Below are 24,105 nucleotides of genomic sequence, written 5' to 3' on the forward strand. Positions count from 1 at the left end.
TGGTATTAAAAGACAGAGAGGAGTCTTCCGAGGAACCAGAAACTAGCCATGTTTGCAAGAAACTCTGTGTCTGCAGTAGCACAAAATTCTTTGGATTGTAAGAACTTCACAGCTGCTTACCTTCATTGCTTAGGGAGAAGCAAAACTCAACAAACTCACTTTAAACCCCAAATCAGGGGCCCCTGGGTGGGGCAGTCAGTTAAACATCTGACTCTTGGTTTTAGATCAGGTCCTGATCTCAGGGTCGTGAGACTGGGGTCAGCACTCAGCAAGGAGTCTGCTTAAGACTCTCTCTCCCTCTGCCCCTCCCCTAAAGTAAATAAATAAATAAATTCTTTTATTTTTTAATTTAAATTCAATTAGTTGTCATATAGTATATTATTAGTTTCAGAGGTAGCGTGCAGTGATTCATCAGTTTAATATGACACCCAGGGCTCATTACATCACATGCCTTCCTTAATGTCCATCATCCTGTTACCTCATCCCCCACAACCCCTGCCCTCCAGCAACCCTCAGTTTGTTTCCTAGGTTTAAGAGTCTCTTCTAGTTTGTCTCCCTCTCTGGTTTCATCCTGTTTTATTTTTCCCTCCCTTCCTCTATGCTCCTCTGTTTTGACCCAAATCAATAAGAATTTCAGGTAGCCTGACACTTCCCCTTACAAACTTTCTGTAAAGAGTTCACCAAGACAAAAACTCATCTCCTGCAATGGTGAAAAATAGAAAAGAAAGCAGTGCAAGGAACTACACAAAGATCCTCTAAGGAACCCCCCCCCCAAAAAAAGAAAAAGAGCAAGAAACCAACTGGTAGACAAAGAATATTCACTAGAATAATGTTTCTATGAAGCAGTTAATAATTGGGATCAAAATCCATCATGACTCTTTAAAACAGAATGAAGAGGTGCCTACATGGCTTGGTGGATTAAGCTGCTGCCTTCGGCTCATAAAGGACATAGAGATGAGTTAAGAAATGGGGGGAGGAGCGCCTGGGTGGCTCAGTGGGTTAAGCCTCTGCCTTCGGCTCAGGTCATGATCTCAGGGTCCTGAGATTGAGCCCCACATCGGGCTCTCTGCTCAGCGGGGAGCCTGCTTCCTCCTCCCTCTCTCTGCCTGCCTCTCTGCCTGCTTGTGATCTCTGTCTGTCAAATAAATAAATAAAATCTAAAAAAAAATTAAAAATTAAAAAATAAAACAGAATGAAGCAATGGCCACTAGGAAACCAGAACATAGAGCCAACAATGCTGAGGCTCAGGAAGGATACAGGGAGGTGATAGGGTCACATGAAGTGGCGGAGCTCGGACGTCAGTGCCAGCCAGGAGACTGAGCTCATACATTCATCTCCTAGTAGAAGCCAGAAAGGATGATGATGGAAAATGCAAACAGTGTAAGTTTTTCTTGCGACCAGAGCATGATTGGAGGGGATATTTGGGGCTAGGTGAGCTTATCTCCAGAAATCCAAGGTGGTCTGCTATAGTTTTTGGTCAGCTTCAGGGCAAATTCGAACTACAACTTTCAACTGATATCATGTATTCATGGAGCTCAAAGTTCAGAAGAGCAGATTGTGCCAAAGTCTCTCTTGGCTGTCAGACTGTTGCATGGGGAGTTTAATTTAAAGGAATCATGCGTGGGCGGGGGGAGGAATCATGCCTGGGGTACCTTGCTGGCTCAGTCACTAGAGTATGCAAGTCTTGATCTTGAGGTCATGAGGTCAAGGCCCATACTGGGCATAGATTATTTGAAAAATAAATCATGCCAAAGGATTATTATTATAGGAATTTTTTTAAATCCTTTTACATATACGTGTGTGATTGATAGATAGACAGACAGACAAACACAGGTCTTATGTATCCTGTAAACTAAATACGTAGGCTAGGCCTTTCCCACCAGAGACTACACATAATGCTGCTTTTCCTTCTCATTGCCTAATTATATTAGCTTAAGCCCTCATTTAGTTTGCTTTTAGGAAACCTAATTTTGATACATACCAAAGTACTATGGAAATTTCTAGAAAATTTTATTTGCTTCCAAAGTCCATCCAAGTTGTCCCCTGCCTCCTCAGCAATGATCCGGCCAATTCTGAGCTATCTTGGGGCACTGTTTGCTCTGCCAGATCCTTCCCCCAGAGATTCCTAAAATGCCCTCCCTCTGGTAACTTCTGCTTTCCTTGTGCTGCTTCATCCCAACCCAGCACAGCCTCTCCCTTATTTCTACAGAGTACTAGCTGAAACCAGGCTGTGATGTTTATTATTATTATTTTTTACTTTTAACTTCTTTTTAAAATTTTAATGTTTTTATTTTAATCCAATTAACTAACATATAATGTACTATTGGTTTCAGAGGTACAGGTCTGTGACTCATCGGTCTTGTATAATACCTAGTACTCATTACATCACATGCCCAGTTACCCCATCCCCCTACCTCCCTGCCCTCCAGCAGCCCTCAGTTTGTTTCCTATATTTGAGAGTCTCTTATGATTTGTCTCCTTCTCTGATTTTATCTTGTTTTATATTTTCCTCTTCCCCTATGATCCTCTGTTTTGTTTCTTAAATTCCACATATCAGTGATATCATATGATAGTTATCTTTCTCTGATTGACTTACGTTGCTTACAGGCTGTGATAATCAACGGAGATTTTCTGGAAGCTCCTGGTTAATTTGAAGGAATTATGACATGGGCTTCGAATCTTCACAAGGCTTGAACCTTCCGCACAACTCCCTTGTGGAGCACAGCTTAGTCTAAACCCCAGCCTGCAATCACACAGTGAGGCCACTAGATTTTACTTCTTTTCTGACTTCATGAGTGAGTCTTTGGTCACATCTTATCTGCCAAGAATTCAGACCCAAGTAGAGGAAAAAACTGCCCCTATTCAGACCCTTACTAAAACTCCCTTCCAGCAGGCCTGTGTTAAGTTCCAGGGCCTAACTTTTCCCAGAATAATTGGCTGAAATGTCGCATTCTCAACCAACAGGGCTGAACTTGCCCCTCTGGGTAAAGTTTCTCAGGAGGTCGAGGCAATTCAGTCTTATTTAGATCACAGGGTAGCCCCAGCTCAGGCATAGCAAACCCAATCCAGTTTGTTTTTCTCAATCTCCTTTCATTCAAGAGAACCACCCTCCAGCTATTTTCAGAGTCTTCTGTCCTGATCGCCTATCTATTTGTACAGCAATACACCTGTATCCCTTTATCAAAAATTAAAAATAATATCCTGTCTTTCCCTTACACGTTATCATTCAGGGCAGTTTAGCTCCTTGGAGACACATGTATCAAATCCATCCATACCAAAAGAAGATATGGTAGCCTATCTCTGGAGATAGCCCCCAAAGAACCATTCCTCCTGTAATTAATACTCGTGTAGTCCTCTTTGACATGAAATCTGAGCTAGCCTTGGGACTCACGTATACAATAGAATGTGCCAGAAGTGACATTGCGCCAGATCTAGGCCTAGGCCTAAGAAGACCTAGCAGCTTCTGCTTGAACCTTTGGGAGCTCTGAGCCACCACATAAAAAGTCAGGCTGCACACTACTGAAGAGACCACATAGAAGGAGAGGTCATGTCGATAGAGGTGCCAGTCTTGTAGTCGAATCTCCCACGGCTCCATTCACATATGAATGACGCCATCTTGATGGTTCCAGCCAGGTCACTATCTGACTACAGCTGCTTAGGGGCCCCAAACCACTATGTTTTAATGTTCATTGTTACACAACTATATATAATGGAAATACAGCTTGTTGTCCTACATGAAATTCACAGGGAAAAAGAAGAATAGTTTACCCCAAAGGAGAAATTACTACCCCTCATCTTTTTTCTGCTTAAAGATATAAAATAATTTATAATTATTTTATATGCTATAAAACAATTATATTTTATATTAGAATGTTTGTTTTCCTTTTGACATTTCAGATATGTCAGGGCCAGTTTATATTTAAGGCTCAAGCCTGAAGTACCACCATGCTCTCATTCCCAAGACATCTCAGTATAGCTCATAGCCTTCTCTGGGCAGTTTAGGCCTGAACTTAGGGTACAGGGAGATCTATCTCCTCTTTCCATGCTTAACTCCAAGGGTCAGGGCCTTTCTCTACCACAGAAAATGAATCAAATTAAACAAACCCACTTATTAAAGACCATGAATTACATTTAAGGTGTTATAAGTATAAAAAAGGAAAGAAATGCATACATATATGAAATTTGAAAATATTAACCTAGAAATGCAGGCATGAAATGAGATGTTAATATACCAGAACAGAATGTATTATACAGCTAGATGCAAATTAAAATTTTGTTCTAATCTGACCTAGCAACACGGCATTTGGTATAAGGCAAGGGCATCTTGACCACTGATTAAGGGAATCATTGCTGAAGCAATGATTATATCATGTGCTGTCTTACACCAGATATGTTCTTGCAACATAGAACAAGAGGATAGTATTTAATCACTGCTTACCCAAACAACCAAGTTCCCCCAAAACAATAGCAAGACCATACCATAGGTTGCTGACAAGTTGTCTTCTGCCAGTTAGCAACCTCTCATCATCCCTCATTTGACTATCTTGGCTTTCATAATGGCCTTCTACTCTTACCCCACAATTCACAAGGTCTTAGGAAGACAATTTTTATCTATTCATTCAATCATCCATTTGTTCCACAAATATTCAGTGAATATTCACTGTAAGATAGATACTCTTCAAAACATTGAAAGCAGGATAAAAACTCAATTCTAGCAGTCTTATAACTGCCACAACAATTACAGAACATTTTGTAGGTTCAAGTATATTCAAACACATTACCTCCTCGGCTGCAGTAAATCGGTCATCATACAAACCTCTCAGAGAAGATGGGGTTAATTCCACCCACACATCTCTAGATTGGTAGGTTTTGTTTTCATAACTTTGGCACCATTTAATAAGGGCGACTGTGGCCCTGCATTATTCCAAACATAAACAATGACGATGACATCTCTGCCGAGAGAGATCTCATAACAATTTCTTATCGATGAGTGGTCATAAAGGTAGGCGATGATGCCACTGCAGAATCACCACTTATAAATAATACAATGCGCTGAAAAACTAAATGCACCTCTGAATCACAGAAATAATGCAAGCTGACATAAAGAAATAAACGGACAATGTGCTATGATAATAAGTGTTTTATAAATACCTACTTACATCAGCGTAAACTTAGGTGAAAAATTAGGGGAGAGAAACTATATTCACATGTGTCCCTCTCTGGTTCCTGAGTACTTCTCAGAATTTTCCTCTTAAAGGTGGTCAGACAATATTATTCTATAGGCCTTAGGACACTGTCCAGATTTCTTTAGACGGCCCTGCTAAATTATTGAACAAGCTCAGGCAAATGATATTACTAAATATTTTATCAGTACTAAGAGAAGCATTTTGAACACATGGCATTATTTTCTAAAGATAGGTGTGTTCTAGAAGCTTCAAGGCTAAAAAACAAAACTATTCAAAGAGTAGTGTGGATTTCTTATATTTAAAATGTGGGCATGAGATTCATATTTGCTAAAATGCGTCTCTTTTAATATGTGAAAAATAATTGTAACACATTTGATATGGGCGGCTGAATGATAGTGGTCATTTGAAACTTGTTCTCAGAGGCTATTTCTTGAGGTCAAGAAATTTAAGATCTAGCTTTATTTTTCAGACCAGAGTGAAGTTAACAACTGTTGAAAGCTACCAATTTTATAGATGATGGAAAAATGGTGAGAAGGAAAATGAGAATGCTCTGTTTCCCTATGACTTCAAAGAATCCTACAGACATAACTTCATTCATCTAAGAAAACAACCCTGCTAATTATGTTATATATAATTATATTATTATATATAATAAGATAATCTCATAGTTGCCTGTTTTATAGAAAGAGAAGTCAAGCCCTGGGAGAATTGTGCAAAAGTTGAAAAACCAGAGAGAAATCCCCAGATCATCTCTTTGGCTCAGACTACACCTTCCTTGTAATTTGAGCTGCATTTTCCTCCTGATCTGACTGGCTCAGTGGATTGTCAGTTCCTCCATAGTGGGAATATATCTCCTTGATGTCCCCACGTGTCTCCTTCATGTCTCCCCTGTCCCCTTCCACGTCTGCACTCCCTTCAATTCTCTTCCTCTTTCTCTGGTCAACTTCTCAGTCTTCTGTAGGCTTCTCTCCAACCAGATATCTCCTAAGTCTTGGAGGTTTTGGTCCTTCCTTGGCCCTTTTTCAAGCCCTGGCCATCAGCCCCTGACATCTTTCTCAGATCTACATTTGCTTCTCCATTCCTACTGTTGTTGCCTTCTTCTTTTCAAGTTTTCATCATGTCTTTGATGGACAAGACACCAGCCCCTTTTACTGGTCTGTCTGACTTCAGACACAGTTCCTGGCCACATATCGACAACAATGCTTCCAAAGCAGATCTATACATCAATCCTTTGTTCACCTTCAGTGGATCCATATCCAGGACAATATAACTGGGTCCACCCACTATATGTAAATAGTCTTCTTCTACATCAATTTCATAATTCTGTAAATCCCTCCTTATTGCATTTTATGCTCTAGAAATACCAAACCCTGCAACCTCCAAATATGCTAGGCCTCCCTGCCTTTCCATGTTCTATTCTCTAGACATTACCCTAATGTCTAGCTGGCAATGTCTACAAGCCCTTCAAGACCTGCTTCAGGCAGTCCCCCCTCTATGAAAGCCTTCCCTGACTCCCCAAGGCAGGTTTTGACCTGCCTTCTCCATTGCACCATCCATACACAACTCTTTGAGCATTGACAACACAGATTGTGAAGCAGGATCACTTTTTAATGAGTTGGAAAAACTCAATCCTTCCCTCTTGTGTGTCTTTTTTACAACTCATAAAATACTTCACTTCTGGTCACCAAATGTGTGGAGGTTAGTCCCCACACCAAGCAATTCTCTGTAATACCAGTGCAGTTCCCTACAATTCTTTTTTTTTTTTTTTTAAGATTTTTTTAAAGTAATCTCTACACCCAACGTGGAATTCAAACTCACAACCCCCTCCCTGTTTCCCCCTCCCCCTGGATAAAAAATCACAGGCTCTACTGACTGAGCCAGCCAGGCACCTCTCCCCACTACAATCTAATTTAATTCCAATGCTATCTACCTGGAGATAGTGTCAGATCCCACAGGTTAAGGGCTCAGTCCTCTAAGACTACTCCCTCCCTGCTTCAGATGCCAATCACAAGTCGTAGGTTCCCTACAACCAAGTAGTAGTTTACCTACAATGTCTGCCTGATTTGGCTACAAATCAAAGGTTCCACAACCCCTCCTCAGGTTCAGTTAATTTTCTAGAACAGCTCACAGAACTGAGGGATACATTTACTTAGGTTCATCAATTTATTAAAGGATATGATAAAGGATACAAATGAATGGCCAGATGAAGAGATACATAGGCGGAGGTTTGGGAGGGTCTCAAATCCAGGAGCTTCTGTCCCTGTGGACTTGGAGTGCATCATACCACCTAGGCATAGATAGGTTCACCAACCTGGAAGTTCATCAAATTCTGTGCTGTTGGGATTTTTATGGTGCTTTCATTGTGCAGGCATGATTAATTATTAATTCCATTTTCAGTCCTTTACCCTTCTCAAAAGAATGGGGGTTGGGGCCAAAAATTTCAAGTTTTTTATTGTGATTTGGTTTTTTGAGTCCCCATCCAGGAGCTATCCTGGAGGCCATTGAGAATTGTCTTATTAGAACAAAGGACACTCTTATCACTTAGAAAATTGCAAGGGTTTTAGGAGCGCTATGCCTATAGCCAGAGAAGACACCAGTATATATTTTTTTACTAGCTCACATATATTAAATTATTTTTTCCTATGATAACAAGATATAACTTGCAATAGGAAAGTACACAAGTCTTAAAGTGTGAAGCTCAGTGGATTTTTTTATGTGCGAGTACTGAACACAACTATCCAGCATGAATGCAAGCTTTCTTATGCCCCCTCCAACCCAGATAGTGACCCCCTAAAGGTAACCACTAATCTTTTAATTCCATGGATTAGTTTTGCCTACTTTTGAACTTCATATAAATGGAGTCATGTAAAATCACATCTTTTTATGTCTAACTCCTTTTTTTCAACATTATCTCTTTAAATTTTATCTGTGTTATTATATGGGGATGTAATTTTTTTAATTGCTGAGGAGTATTTCACTGTGGGATTACCATAATTTATTAATTCTACAGTTGATGGGCATCAGAATTTTTCCAGGGTAGTTTTTTATTGTTTTTGTTGTATTAACTATTATGAATAATACTACTATGAAAATTCTTGTGCTATCTTTTGGTGAATCTAAAGATTCAGTTGATTTAGACCCAAGTGGAGTTGCTGGTTCATGAAATATGCCTATGCTTAGATTTAGTAGAAAATAAGTAGTTTTCCAATTTATACTTCCCAAAGCAGTATAGACATATGGATAATCATCTATTGATCTATTTATCTGCTGGCTATGATTCCACATCCTCACAACTCGGTATTGTCAGTCTTTTTAATTTTAGCTTTTCTTTTTTTTTTTTTTAATTTTAGCTTTTCTAGTGGAGGTGTCAGTGGATCTCACTATGGTTATCTGGCGTTTTCTGTTTCTAGGATCTCCTGCCACCTCCACCCATCTCCCATTTGGCTAGTAGTGATAATATTCTATATTCACTGCCCTCAGTACAGCTTTGTAGAGTAGAAATGCAGACAAGAGAAGAGAGAATCAACCCCTAGTTTTTCAGCTTAAAAATAGACTATGAAACTCATGCTTAGAAGCAATAGCTTAAGAGTTTCTTGGGAACACCAGTATCTGGATTTTGAGTACCAGAAGCTAAAATCTCAAAGAATTTAAGGCAGTAAGTATTTTTTCATCAAATTTTTTCATCAAATTTGATAGAATGCAGGCTTGTATAAGACTTTAGTATAAGACCGCTTTACAGTTGGTAAAGATCCTTGGAACAGAGGTGAGGATCAAGAACAATTCTGATGAGTGTCCTGCTCCAGACCAAGTCTGAGGGTGGAGTGAGGAGAAATGATAGAACTTCCATATTGGGGGCGCCTGGGTAGCTCAGTGGGGTAAGCCTCTGCCTTCAGCTCAGGTCATGATCCCAAGGTTGTGGGATCAAGCCCCACATGGGGCTCTCTGCTCAGCAGGGAGCCTGCTTCCTCCTCCCCTCTCTCTCTCTGCCTGCCTCTCTGCCTACTCGTGATCTCTGTCAAATAAGTAAATAAAATCTTAAAAAAAAAAAAAAGAGAGAACCTCCATGTTGGTCTCCCAAAGGAGAGGAAAGTTGTTCCTAAACACCAGTATCACAGGACCTGCCTGCACCCGGCATGGAGTGGACACAGAGTATAAATGGCTTGAACGTGCATTGAAACCAAGAACACCCGAGACTGTTTCACTGGCATTCCCAGAGCCATAGAGTCAGTTGAACAAGAGCCAAACATTTCCCATGCCCTAAAAGAGATGTAAAGGTAACTGAGAGAGCAGATGAGCCTGAGGAAATCTTATGATTACAAGGAAAAACATAGCAGCAGATAATTGCCTGGATCTTCTCATCAATGATCTGATAAGAAAATAAAGTCACCTCAGGAGATTCTAGTGAGAAAGATGAAGAACAACCAAAAACCAGGTAGAATATGGCCATTGATTCCCACACACCAACCACTCTTCCCCCTCCTCATCAGAATGCCCTGACCCAGCCCTCAGAATAGAGATGCAACCCTAGCATGAAGAAGAGAGAGAAAAGAGTCTGATCGGCTGAGAAAGCTTGATTAAGATTACTTTTCTGCCACCTGCCAGAATGGAGGCTTAAATGGAGTTAAAAGTCAAGTTTAGTTACAGCAAAAACTAGAAAAGTTTCATTGCTTGCCCATCCTAGAATGTGTACTAAAATTTGCTTGTGCTATATATTAGTCTGGGTTCTCCAGAGAAACAGAGCCAATAAGATATATATAAAGAGATTTACTATAAGGAGGTACCTTACATGATTATGGAGGCTGAGATATCTAAGATCTGCAGTCCACAAGCTGGAGACCCAGGAGTCAATGGTAATGGTATAGCTCTGGTCTGAGTCTAAAGACTTCAGAACTAGAAGAGCTGATGGTGTAAGTTCCAGTCCAAGTCCAAAGGCAGAAGAAGAGCAATGTTCCAGGTCAAAGACAGGCAGAGAGAGCGAATTCTTCCTTCCTCTCAGCCTTTTGTTCTACTAAGCCATCAGTGATTTGATGAGGTCCACTCCCATTGGGGAGAGAGTATGCTTTATGCCATCTACTGATTCAAATGCTATTTATAGAAATACCCTCACAGACTCCAAAATAATGTTTATTTTGACCAAATATCTGGGCACCCCATGGCCCAGTCAAGTTGACACACAATACGAACCATCACAGGTTATGACAGTTTTTAACCTGTTCATGTGCCTCTCTACCCAGTAGACTATCTACTCCTCATGGCAAGGACTATGTCTTTTCATCTCTGGCTCCCCAGTACTTATCACAGGGCTTGAAGTACAGAGTGCCTCAGTGTATGTTCAATGGATTCATCCATTTGATGTCTAGAAGAACTTCATAGTCAACGATGACAAACACTCTGGGGTAAACTAATCCATTGTGTCCAATCTGTTTAGTCAAGACTTCATTTGTATTTGGGACAGAGACAAAGAGATGATGAGGGTAAGGGGGAGATAGCCCGTGGAAAAGACACCTGTGTTCTTAGTCACTGGAAATTATAAGGTTACAAGATCACAGAGAAATCCTTTAGGGGCTGAGCAATCAGCTCAGGATCTAACCCAAGACAAAGTCAGACATTATTGCCCCAAAGCCTAAAGACAGGACTGGTTTTAGTGTGGGTGGGTTATACCTTTGCCTCCACGGTATGATTTTTAGGGACTCAAGCAGCCCCTTCCCTCAGGTGATGCAGGTGATGCCTGCTATTCAATTGTCAGCACTCTGTTCCTTAATCAAAATCCTGAGATTTTGATCCTTACTAAAATGGAGGCACATTTGGGAGATATAATACTTTGAATTGCTATCAATGCTTGAAGCGACCAAAAAGTTGAGGAATTTTTTACGTAAGAGGTAGTAAGGTAGAGAAGAAGAGAGTAATTAACAGGTATCTAGAGATCGAGAAAGGTATTCCAGGCATACAGAGAAGAGTCAGAATGGAAAAATCTGGAATGCAGATTGTGTGGACATTGCAGTTCTGCCTTTGACCTACTGTACCTCTGCAAGAATGGAATTTGGCTCTGGATCTGGGAAGACTGGACAAAGAGAACAAAGAACACTGCCCCTCCCCCCGACCCTCCTCACAGTCCCATTGGCACTATAGGAATTGCCCTGGCTGGCTTGCCAGTGGTTTTCTGTCTTAGATTAGTGGGAGCTTTTTTTTTTTTTTTCACTTTTCTTTTCTTTTTAAGTTTATTTATTTAAATAATCTCTATACCCAACAGGTGACTCAAACTTGAGACCCCAAGATCAAGAGTGACATACTCCTCTGACTGAGCCAGCCAGGTGCTCCTACCTGGTGCTTTTCTAAGGAAGAAGAAAACTGAGTTGGACTATAGTAGAAGTAAACCTGGGACATGGGCCAACTTGCCAAATTGTTTCCTGGGCTTGGGATGCAGGGAACTATGTAATTATGAGACTGTAATACATAGAAGTTGGCTTAAAGAAATTAGATACATATACCCAGTGGCCAAGAGCAAGGAGAAAAAATAGATTTGTTGGAGTCAAATGGATTTTATGGAGGCCAGCAACTGAGAGGCCTGGATTTTCTGATGAGAAGATATTGCTAAACCCAATCCGATTATTTTATGAAGAATTCCCTGAAAGGTTTGACCGCCAGAGCAGCCCATTGTTCTCTTCATTTACTTGTGTCTTCTCAAATGGGGTGAAGAGGATCTGTGTCTTTCCAAGTTTATCTCAGCTGGGTTTCTGTCCAGTTATTGAATAAGTTATGTACCTGCTTGGAGTAGCTCAGAAATAGGTGTGCAGTCATGGATTGTAATTTAAGTGTCTTTGGAAACGTAGCACGTTTCCATGGAGTCAGGGAGAAATTGTAAGAGATGGAACTTTCTACTTCCTCTTTGATCTTCACCCTTTCTGCCGATGGCTCTGCCGATGGCTCTGCTGACAGCTCAGCTTCTTGGTTAGCATGGTAAAGTAGCTCTTGCCAGGAGACGAGGAAATCCTTCTAGAGGCTTCGTCACCAGGTTATTTCAGTATTAAGTGGGCAAAACTTTAATGCTAGAGCTTGAAATCCAGTGAGTAAGCATGCCCTCAGGGATTCCTCCTGGCAATTTTCACAGGGGGGAGAAACTGCACTGGGGTGCGACATCCCTTCCCTCTGCCTGAGCGACAACTTCAGCTGCAAGAATAAATAAATGTGTAAGAATAAATCCACACTAATGTCAAGACTGAAAAAATACTGAAAAGAAATCAAGAGTCATTCGCAATGCCGGAATTGGTATCTCAAAATCAGGGTAATGGAAATATCAGCAGTTCCCCGCAAAGGTCACTGTATTAGACTTCTCCCGAGAAACAAAACCAGTAAGACAGATATTGATATAGATTTGTGGAAATTTCTCATGCGGAATTGGCTCACAAGATTATGGAACCTGAGAAGTCCCATCTACAGTCTGCAAGTTGGAGACTGAAAGCCAGTGGTATCATTTTTAGCTGGAGTTCAAGGCCTAGAGCCAGAGGAGCCAGTGATGTAAAGCCCAGTCTATTACAGGCGAAGGTGAATGAGATGTCCCAGCTTAATCAGTGAGGCAGAAAAAATAAAAGGTAAATTCCTTCTTCCTCTGTCTTTTGTCCTATTCAGGCCCTCACCAGACTGGTTGATGTTCACCCACACTGGGGAGAGCCTTCAGTTTACTGAGTCAAAGAATCAAAATGCTAATCTCATCCAGAAATACCCAGACACACCCAGAAATAGATTTAATCCCGGGCACCCTTGACCCGTCAAGTGGACACATACAATGAACCATCACAATCCCAGTCTTTAAACGTGCCATACACATGTGTATATTTAATGCATGAGAGTTTTTCCCATGAATTTTTCTCTTTTAGTTTAGCATCTTGAAATATCTAGCGGTCTTCTCCTTCACATGGGTTTACACAGTGGCTTTTACAAAGTATTCATCAAAGGTTTCTTTACTATCTTTGGGTTGGGATTTAATTTAGAAATATTTGCATTTAAACAACACACCAGGGGCGCCTGGGTGGCTCAGTGGGTTAAAGCCTCTGCCTTTGGCTCAGGTCATGGTCCCAGGGTCTTGGGATCAAGCCCCGCATGGGGCTCTCTGCTCAGCAGGGAGCCTGCTTCCTCCTCTCTCTCTCTCTACCTGCTTCTCTGCCTACATGTGATCTCTGTCTGTCAAATAAATAAATAAAATCTTTAAAAAAAACAACAACAACACAGCAGGGATATTTTTCACTGTAGGCAAGCTGCTCTTGTAAGGAAGGTAGAAAGCAAGGCAAATGTGAAGGGAAGTCGCCCTTCCCCTTACCGTTCATGTTCATAAACCGTCCATCCCACCACCTCCCTGCTCTTCCCTTGTTTCTAAAATTATCTCAAGATCATCTGGCCATGTTCCCCCTAGGGTGAAAACACATTTATAGTGAATGTCTTTTGTGGTCACTTTTTATCGTCTCCGCTCCTAAGGAAGTGAATGCGGATGGAATGAAGCCGAACCAGGCTCCTCGCCCGAGCCTTCCTGTTTCCTTGCTTCTGTCCTTGCATAGGCACCGCCCCTCTCCCCAGACAGAAACCTCTGCCGGTCCCTTCTTCCTGCCTACAAAAGGAGATACGTGTCTACCCACAGCCATTTTTACCCCTTCTTCGTCACTAATAAGCTTCACTTGAACTGCAAACGTCAATATGTTCAGGTCAGTAAATGTGGTCCATCACTTTTCCCAGCCTCTCAGGTGGACGCATAGGAGCAGGTGGGGGGCAACGCTCTGGCTGGCGAGCTGGAGGCGGAAGTTGAGCAGGACATCTACAAAGCTCATCAAAAGCGGGAAAGGGCTCATCTGGCAGACCCCTTAATACACTTCCCCCTCCCCTTTCCTGCTTGTGTATATGCAGCACAACACATGTGTTTCAAGGATATATGTGTATTCAGGGCCACATCTCAATCACATCCGAGTGGGAGGGCTACAGTTAGGCATGGCTCATGCCTGGTGTGGGTGGGGAAAAGTAAATTGTAAGAAGAGAAGAGCTCTATATAGAGGGCTGATGAGAATGTTATTCTGAGACTGGTGTTTGTTTAACTCAAGTCTGCACCTGGTATGTTGAATAAAAGGGGGAGGGGGCAGTGGAGGAGGAAGTCCAAAACAAAAAAGTCCAAAACAAAAAAGGAGCCAGTGCAGAAAGTAGTCAATGCAGAATGACATATGGAAAACATTCACCTGGCATCAGCTGACTTGCCAACTCCTCTGGCCTCCCATCCTAAGTCTTGTGGAGTCTGACTTCACACCTGGGAGTGCTCAGATGTCCGGGGGCCAGGGCTCTGTGCATCACTAGGGGAATTCTCTGCTTGTAGTACCTTTCCCAGCAGATGTGAACAGGAAACCTGGTTGTTCAAATCCAAACACTGGATTCCCTCTCCGGATACTCTGTCCTGGCTTTGGGCACCTAACCAGCTTCAGGGCCTTGATCACAGCTGTCCCTTTTAGGACTCAACAAACTTAACTTCCTGTTTAGGTTCTGTCCTCCCTGGGGGGAAATTGCTGGCTGGCTTCTTCCTCCAAGCAGAGATGCATAAACTTAAATGTTAAGTAAAATCTCTGGGCCGTGAAAGAGGATTTTGACCAAAGAACCTTGCAGTAGAAGCCTAAGAAGGAGTGTGTAGGCTGTCATATTTGTAACCCACCATGAGCCATGCCTCCTGGCATTCATACCCTTGCAGAGCCCCTTCTCCTTGACTCTTTTTTTTTTATTCAATTAATTAACATATAGTGTATTGTTAGTTTCAAAGGTAGAGGTCAGTGATGCATCAGTCTTATATAGAGCCCGGCGCTCATTACATCACATGCCCTCCCCAACATCCATCACCCAGTTACCCCATCCCCGAACCCACCTCCTCTCCAGAAACCCTCAGTTTGTATCTTATGGTTAAGAGTCTCTTATGGTGGGCACCTGGGTGACTCAGTGCATTAAGCCTCTGCCTTCAGCTCAGGTCATGATCTTAGGGTCCTGGGATCGAGATCCGCATCGGGCTCTCTGCTCGGCGGGGAGCCTGCTTCTCCCCCACCCCCACACCCGCCTGCCTCTCTGCCTACTTGTGATCTCTCTCTCTCTCTGTCAGATAAATAAATAAAATTTTTTTTTTAAAAAAGTCTCTTATGGTTTGTTCCCTCTCTGGTTTTGTCTTGTTTTGTTTTTCCCTCCCTTCCCTTATGCTTCTCTGTTTTGTTTCTTAAATTCCACATATAAGATCATATGATAGTTGTCTTTTTCTAATTGACTTATTTCGCTTATCATAATATCCTCTAGTTCCACCCACGTCATTGTAAATGGACATATTTCTTTTTTTGATGGCTGAGTTGTATATAGATAGATAGATATCTATATATATCTATATTGTATATAATAATATAGATGTAAGTTTAGAAATAGATTTAGAGGGAAAGGTAGTATTTCTTCACACAGGGAGACTGGTCTTTTAACAGATGGCTTTGCAATCAAAGCTTCGGAGCTGTGTGTGTTAGTGCAGAATTTTGTGTGACTCCTAACTTCATCTCACGGCGTGTCTCCTCTGTCCTCTCCTCTCCCTGCACTGCCTCGCGTCCCCTGCATTCGCCTGAGGCTTGTCCCACTTCTGTGGGTTTTCCTGTGCCGTACCATCTCTGTATGATGTGTATGATGGCTCCTCCCCTCATCTCTGTGTATCAAAGTCCCACCAGTTGTCCCGGACCATCGTGAAATAGAACCACTCTAGGAGTTTCCCATGAATGCTGCAGCTCCCAGGGAACACTCGTCGTTTTCCTCTCACCTCCATTCCCAACGCATTTCTAGAACGGGAAACTCATTTGGCCATTAGCCATCTTGTAATATCATTTCTCTTGTTATCTTGAACTTATATGTAAAGGTATTTTGATTTAACTTTATACCAGTTTATTTCCTGCTCCCCGAATCAGATTGTAGCTTATCAGGCACAGGAACACGTGGGTGTCCCCCCAGCAGAAAGTCTGTAAATGTCTGTTGATTTCTCCTGTACTTCCCAGTTATCACCAATTCAAAGGACCCAAGAGTTACATTTCCTTTCTTTCTTTTTTCTTTTTTTTTTTTTAAAGATTTTATTTATTTATTTGGCAGAGAGAGAGAGAGAGATCACAAGTAGGCAGAGAGGCAGGCAGAGAGAGAGAGAGAGAGGAGGAAGCAGGCTCCCCACTGAGCAGAGAGCCCGATGTGGGGCTTCATCCCAGGACCCTGAGATCATGACCTGAGCCGAAGGCAGAGGTTTAACCCATGGAGCCACCCAGGCACCCCTCTTTCTTTCTTCTTGTATAAAGTCTGAAATAATGCTTTTTCAATGTACATTTTTTAATTTATTTTTTTGTGATACAATTGACATCTATCATTATGTTAGTTTTGTGTTTCTTCTTTAAAGCTTTCCTTTCCTATCAGAAGGATTGTAATTTTACATTTTTGCCCAAGACTGAAAGGGTTCCTGGGAAGTGGAACCTTCTGTTTTAAACTGATGTCAGGGGGCCTCTTGGGTGGATCAGTCAGTTGGGCCAACTCTCTGACTCTCGATTTTGGCTCAGGTCGTGATGTCAGGGTCATGGGATCAAACCCCGCATCTGCTGAACAGAATCAGCTAGTCCCTCCCCCTCTGCTGCTCCCTCCACTCATGCTCGCTCGCTCTCTCAAATAAACAAATAAAAATCTTTTAAAAATAAAAATGAAAAATAAATAAAGTAGATGTCAGGGAGAATGAATTCCTGTCCCATTCAAGACTCCTAGCTGGGCTAAGAATCGGATTGACACAAGGCAGATTAACAGGAGAAAATCAAATGTAATAGCCAACATTCGGGGAATCTACACGGACATCGAAGTTCCAAAGATAGACAAAAAGGTATAAGTGTGATTCTGAACTAAGGAGAAGGAGGTGGGGGTCTGAGACTGCAGAGGACAGGAATGCATTTCACAAGGCAATTGGAAGAGCAGATGTTTGGTAATTAGATGTTTGTCCCGCCACAGAGATGGGTCACTCTATCCCTGCTGATAACCCTTATTCTGGGAAAGACTCCCAGCTTAGATTCTTCTGTGTAGTTAAAGGAGGAACAAAACTTTCTCTTGAGCCTGTAGGGCCCCTATTGCCTTCAGCTCAAAATAATCTTCCTGCCAAAGTGGCTCATCTTGGGCGGTCCGCCTTCAACCCCTACACAGCGAGCGTCTCAATGCAAACGTCGGCCACCTTTCTGCTATGGGTCATTGCCACGGCTAATTCCCATGCTGCCCCACCCAGGGTTCCAGCTGCAGAAACTGCGGAACAGCTGCCCAATCCTGTTTTCACATAAATTGCACCTGTGCCCTATAAAGTTCTAGCAGGTGGTCCCCTAAACAAGTTTCAGTATCATTTAAATTTGATAGAAAGGGTTTTGAAAACCATTTGTGGTAATTATTCATTAGCATAATGGACGTTGCTGTCATGGTAGCAGCTATAAAAAGGAGTGATAAAAACTTGCTGGGTTTTCTCCAGTGTGGTTCTACAGAAGGGAGCGGTATGGAACAAACACATGCCGTCCAGACCCCAGAGGGCTTACTGTGTTCTGTCGTGCAGCAAAGGCAGTCCAGCTCCTCACTCTACCTCATTAGAGCACTTATTACCTATTCTGTAACTTGCTTTGTTACATGTCACTCTTCATCTGCCATTACGGTGAGCTACTCAAAGACTGGTGTGTTTATTTGACAACATATACGACGTGCCACACCGTGTTCACTGCTTTTTACTAATGTTAACTCATTTCATCCTTACATCTCTCCTACTGGATAGAGCCGATGTCTAGTCCCATTTTATAGATGAGGAAACTGAGGCACAAAGTAGTTATTTAACTTGCCAAGCTGACGAGTGACAGAGTTGGAATTTTTTTTTTAGATTTTTATTTATTTGACAGAGAGAAAGAGAGACAGAGAGAGCACAAGCAGGGGAAGCGGCAGAGGGAGAGGGAGAAGCAGGCTCCCCACTGAGACGAAAGCAGATACTTAATCAGCTGAGGCACCCAGGATCCCCTGGAGTTGGAATTCGAATCCAGACAATCTGGCTGAATACATGGTACCAACCGTGACATAGCCCAGCTTAGTCCTTATTCGTAACAATGAATATCCACGGCACTCAGCCCCATCCCTGGCATGAGACTCAATACATATTTATTAAAAAATAAGTAAGTAAGGGGTGCCTGGGTGGCTCAGTGGGTTAAGCCTCTGCCTTCGGCTCAGGTCGTGATCTCAGGATCCTGGGATCGAGCCCCACATTGGGCTCTCTGGTCAGCGGGGAGCCTGCTTCCCTCTCTCTCTCTGCCTGCCTCTCTGCCTACTTGTGATCTTTCTCTCTGTCAAATAAATAAATAAAATCTTTTAAAAAATTAAAAATAAAATAAAATATGACTCAAAAACATAATTTTTATACACATAAAATATGACTACCCATCACTAAGGAATAAATGAAACTTTAGTTAGCTGAAGGTAATGTAAATATTCCTGCCTCAACTATGGCCGCCCGCCCATTTTCTGTCCCCTCAGTCTATATTTTTTGCTAATACTTTTCAAGAGCTACATCAGAATCTTTTTATTTTGAAAGAACGGTTGTCAAGACTTTTCTGGTCGCCACCAAAGATTTTTCTCTCTCAATAGGTCAAATGTCAGACCAAGCCCAGAAATGACTCTACAGCTTTAAATGACCTCACAGCTTTACCTCCTGCTGTTAATATTTATTAGGAGTTTTATTCATGTTCAGTGCTTTATGTCACGGCCCAGCTGCAGCTGCCACTCCCTTAAAAGGGCTTCTCTCTTTCTGTATGATTTTTCCCAGTGCTTCTCTATTATGGGGATAGTTCAGACTGACTTTTGTTTAGGAGGAGAAATTCAAGGCAGTTCTTCAAGCGACACTGAAGGACCAGGAAAATCTCCCCCAAGTGTGCGAGAGACATTTACTTGTTATTTTCTGGGTGACACTGTCAAGCTCCCCTTGGCGGTAGCTGCTTAACATTTTTCCACTTAGCAATTTCTGGCCCACCATGTGTGGTCCTCCCTTGGCTCAAAGATAGGCAAATTTCTGTGCTCAAGACTTGATGAATGAGCTATCCGGAGATGGATAGTTATCCATGTAGGAAGGACGGATAAGAGTCCACTGTTGTAAAGTGTGTGTTGTTAAAAGTATTGTGTTGTAGGTCTGCCACCCTGATTTCTTATTTCTGTTATTAAATGGTATCAGGCAAGGAGCCTGGGGTGAAACTGTGATGTAGGACAAGTTTGACCTTAATAGCTGCTCTCATGCCCTTATTATTCACAGTTTCCTGGTTTCTAGAACCCTGACCAAGGGGATATTATATTAGCAACACATTGAGATCACACTGCTAAGATAGGGATGCCAAGTAGGCTTCAGCCCCTGTGCCAGCTCTGATTAGCCGTAGAGGCTGCCAGCCGTGCTGTGTGGAGGGTTCTAACCCCGGTCTGCATGAGAAAGCAAGCTCTGACAGATTAGTAACATCCCCCACAGGCTGGGAGCGTGCCACAAAACTTGCCTAGAACTAGCCATTTCTGCATTAAGAATTTAGCACATTACCTTTCGGTGGGATGTTTGCACATTAGAAGAAGAATGTGAAAGAGACGACACTTGATTAAAACACTGATGATGAATGGAAGTTCAGACATTGGTAGAAGGCTGGTGAGGTATATATTTGGGGGAAGCCATAGAGAGAGAGCAGAAGAAAGTGAAAGGAAGATCTGTTCCAGACGAGACACTCAGGGGCACCTGGGTGGCTCAGTCAGTTAATATCTGACTCTTGGTTTCAGCTCAGGTTATGATTCTCAGGGTCAGAAGATAGAGCACTGGGGGAGGCACTCCATGCTCAGCAGGGAGTCTGCTTCTCCCTGTCCCTCTGCCCCTCCTCCAGCTCATGCTCTTGCTGTCTCAAATAAATAAAGCTTAGGGGCGCCTGGGTGGCTCAGTGGGTTAAAGCCTCTGTCTTCAGCTGAGGTCATGATCTCAGGGTCCTGGGATCCAGCCCCACAACGGGCTCTCTGCTCAGCGGGGAGCCTGCTTCCCACCACCCCCCACCCCCGCCTGCCTCTCCGCCTACTTGTGATCTCTGTGTGCCAAATAAATAAATAAAAATCTTTAAAAATAAATAAATAAATAAATAAAGCTTTAAAAAAAAAAAAAAACAGCCAAAGAAAAAAGCAAGAGAGAGACTCGGTTCAAAAGAGCACAGAAAAAGTGTGCATCCCAGCTTTACAAGCTACCATTTCATGGACCTAACATTGAATCTATATTTTAGTTAAGTGTATAAAAAGTGCCCAAGTTGCTGTGATTTATTTTGCTGCTAATACGGTTTCTGTAGAACGACAGCGACAACTTCCAATGCTTCACATTACACTCATCAGTCTGTTGCTTATTTTATTCTCTGTCTGTGATTTCAGCCAAGCCGAGAAAGGGGGCTCACAGAGGCACAGATGTACCCTATGTTGTGATCAGACACCCTAGGCATTCAACAAACACTAACTCCACCTCCCCCTCCAAGGGCTGCCGCTTGTTTGGACACCAGCTTCCTTTTCCAGCTGGGTCTAAGGAAGAAGCACCTCACTCAGCAGCACTGCAAACACCAAATTCTTTCAGGGCTGTGGTTTTGTATGTTCAGAATGGAAAACGGCAGCCACCAAATCCACCACAGAGAGAGGAAGCCGAGGTGGTCTGCCGAAAGGACTCCCTTCACTGAGTTAGTTTTTTTCTTTTTTTTAAGATTTCATTTATTTATTTGACAGACAGAGATCATAAGTAGGCAGAGAGGCAGGCAGAGAGAGGAGGAAGCAGGCTTCCCACTGAGCAGAGAGCCCGATGCGGGGCTCGATCCCAAGACCCTGGGACCATGACCTGAGCTGAAGGCAGAGGCTTTAACCCACTGAACCACCCAGGCGCCCCACTGAGTTAGATATTTTGAGAGCACAATGATTTAAAAAAATAATAATAAAATAAGGACACTACATTTGGAGTCAGAAGACACGCTGTGCCCTTTAGTTGGCCAGGAGCCAAGGTCATTTAACCTGTTTCAGACTGTTCCCTAAACCATAAAACAGAGCCCCAACAACCCCCAACTTACAGCAAATCATTGCTGGTCGACAAAAGAGAAGCCATCATGAATTGAACCCCTATTTCCTACAAGCACAATGCTTATCACAAACATGATGAAACTAATTGTAAAAAGTCGAACAAGAAAGTTCGAATATGGTTACAGGCATTTATTAACTATGTAAAACCACAGAGTCCTAAAAACTTAATAGCAAATGCTCCTTTGGAGAGGTTTTCTGCATAGCTCAGACTTTTTGCAGCTTATCAAAATATTTGGTTTATAGGAGAGCTTCTCCTAAGAAATCACCCTATAGCAAACAAAGGATTTCTTCACTCCTCCAAAGACTAACATACAACATGGAAAGTTAGGGTCATCTGCCTCACAGATATTCATTGCCAATTTCATGAGCATGGACGCCTCTGAAAGTCTTTGAGTGGAAAATGCTTCTCTGGTGCCGCCTGTCTCTTCCTTTGCAGAGAAGAATTTGTTGGGGAACTCCATAGCCAAGATTCTAGCATCTCCATTCTTCAGCTTGGTCCGTGTTGCCAGGCCAATGCAATGGCCTTGGCACTTGGTCCCCAGACTTTCACTGTTGTTGTTGTGTTTGTTTGTTTGTTTTAATATATATTAGGTTTCTTACGATGATGTTCTTATTTCCAGTAATAAAATTCACTAAAGTGAGGGTCAAAAGTCAAAAGATTTCAAATTGTGGGTGAAAACATACATAAAAATGCCTACTAAAATATAAAGGACTGTTTTATTTTTTATATTTATTTGGGTTTTTTTAGTAATCTCTACACCCATCATGGGACTTAAACTCGTGACCCTGAGATCAAGAGTCACATGCTTTTCCAACTGAGCCAGCCAGGTGCCCCTAAAATATAGAAGACTTTGTAAACTGAAAATAGCCAAGGAAATATTAGATATTGTGCCTTATCAGAAGTAATGCAAAAGCTCACAAGGGTAGAGGTTTTCATCAGGATGAAGGCTACCAGAGGGGGATGGTGCAGAAGAAAAGCTTGGGAAGAAAGTTTGGAAAGTTCCTCATATACTTGCCCACCACAGAGAAGGGGTCTCCTAAATTCTCTTAGGCTAGTTTCCGTGTCAGAGCTGTTTGCTCCGGTCAGCTAAGCTGAGTCAGCTAACCCTCCTCCTGGGGCATCTTTTCAAATTCCAGCTTCTCCAGACAATCTGGGGCTGTTTCGCTAACTCCTCCTCCAGAGGGGAAAACTGTTTCTATGTGTCTTTATTTTCCATCTTGACACTTAGGTCCTTGACCCCATGTGGATCCCAAATGGACCATTCACTCAGGTTTTTTGTTGTTGGTGGTGGTGTTTTTTTGTTTTTTGGGTTTTTTTCCCGAAGAAATGTGTCTTCAGAGAATCAAAGGAAAAGACGCTGTAATAAGCAGTTGGCAAGTGAAATTTGACTCTCCCAGGCCAGTGGCACCAAATGAGAAACGCGTCACTTAACTGGTTTCTGGCTGAGCTCCCAAGCCACTGGCCGTTCCCAGGAAGCCACTGCCCCCTTGTGTCTCAGCACTGGCCAGGAATTACCCTGGGACGGGGAAGAACATTCGGCAAAAGTCTGTAGAAGATTATTGGTGGGCTATTCCTGGCTCTTACATTTGTTGATTCAAATAAGATTTCCTTTCATCTCATGGCTTCTTAGGTTATAATTATTCTTCCCCATGAATTTTTAAAAGGCATGTTTTGTTATAATTATCAAAGTAGTGTATACTTCTTGAAGAAAAATTCATGTAGATTGATTTAATTTGTTAACGTTTGGATATATTTCTTCCATGGTTTTTTCTTTCCTTATAAGGCAACCTAAGGTTACTTGGGGATAGGGAAAAAAAAAGCCATAGAACTATGAAATCTAATTTTATCATAAATGTTATGTAAACATGATCTCTCTCCACAACAAGAAAATTAACTTTTGAGTTTACTAGAGTGCCAAGAAACAGATTGTCTTTTTCTCTCAAAAAAATATAAGACACAAAGGATAGCACTTTAGATCATAGAGCCTTATAAAATTTGCCTATAGATCCAATTCTGTGAATTACACAGTGGTGAATACAACTGTTAGACCCATTAAATTGAATATTATCTCATTTTCAAGACAAAAAAATAAGATTCTCTGTTCCAAAGATGACCTGTGGAATTCAGATTTTTTAAGATTTATTTATTTGACAGAGAGAAAGCACAAGCAGGGGGAGTGGGAGAGGGAGAAGCAGGCTCCCCACTGATCCCCCATGATCCCCCTGGGATCATGACCTGAGCTGAAGGCAGACACTTAACGACTGAGCCCCCCAGGGCCCCCAGAATTCAGAAATTTGGCAGTCTAAATGATCCAGTGTGGTGTGTCATATTTCTAAATGCTGTGTAGATATATTGCTTCCTCCCCACTTTGGAGAAGATAGAAACAAAGGCACAGATCTGGGCAAGCCAGAACTAGCTGCGAAGGAGTCCATTTCTCCACGTTCCTTTTCTTCTGTATCTTAATTCTTGTCTGTATCATCTAGATGTGTGTACAATACAACATAAATACAAACATACGGTGTCAGAGTGAGTCGTGGCTAAGAACTGGAATGGGCTTAGAGGAAGTTCAAGGTCATTCTGTGGCTTTATCTGATCCTTTATTCTCTTTGGAGACCTTGTGACTAAGAGGCTGTTTCCAAAGAGCCCTGGAACAGTAGTTCTCCATTACTTTGACCTCTTTATTCTACAGAAAGAAAGTCCCACAGGCCACCTACTTCCTGTATGTCACTTTTTAAAATATGTAGATGGGGCACCTAGGTGGCTCAGTCAGCTCAGCGT

General features: G+C 42.2%; 2 long non-coding RNA genes across 2 annotated transcripts in view; one reads left to right on the forward strand and one right to left on the reverse strand.

Moving 5' to 3' along the window:
• LOC116585114 overlaps positions 1-2,634 on the reverse strand; it is a 65,729-nt gene extending 63,095 nt beyond the window's left edge. Inside the window, exon 1 of the long non-coding RNA XR_004283469.1 lies at positions 2,597-2,634. This is a non-coding gene — a long non-coding RNA (uncharacterized LOC116585114). The remainder of the gene's footprint in view (positions 1-2,596) is intronic.
• Positions 1-24,105, forward strand: part of LOC116585115 — a 44,345-nt gene that overhangs the window by 8,022 nt on the left and 12,218 nt on the right. The window lies entirely within an intron of this gene.

This window comes from Mustela erminea, chromosome 2 (assembly GCF_009829155.1).
Source record: "Mustela erminea isolate mMusErm1 chromosome 2, mMusErm1.Pri, whole genome shotgun sequence".
Lineage (NCBI taxonomy): Eukaryota > Metazoa > Chordata > Mammalia > Carnivora > Mustelidae > Mustela > Mustela erminea.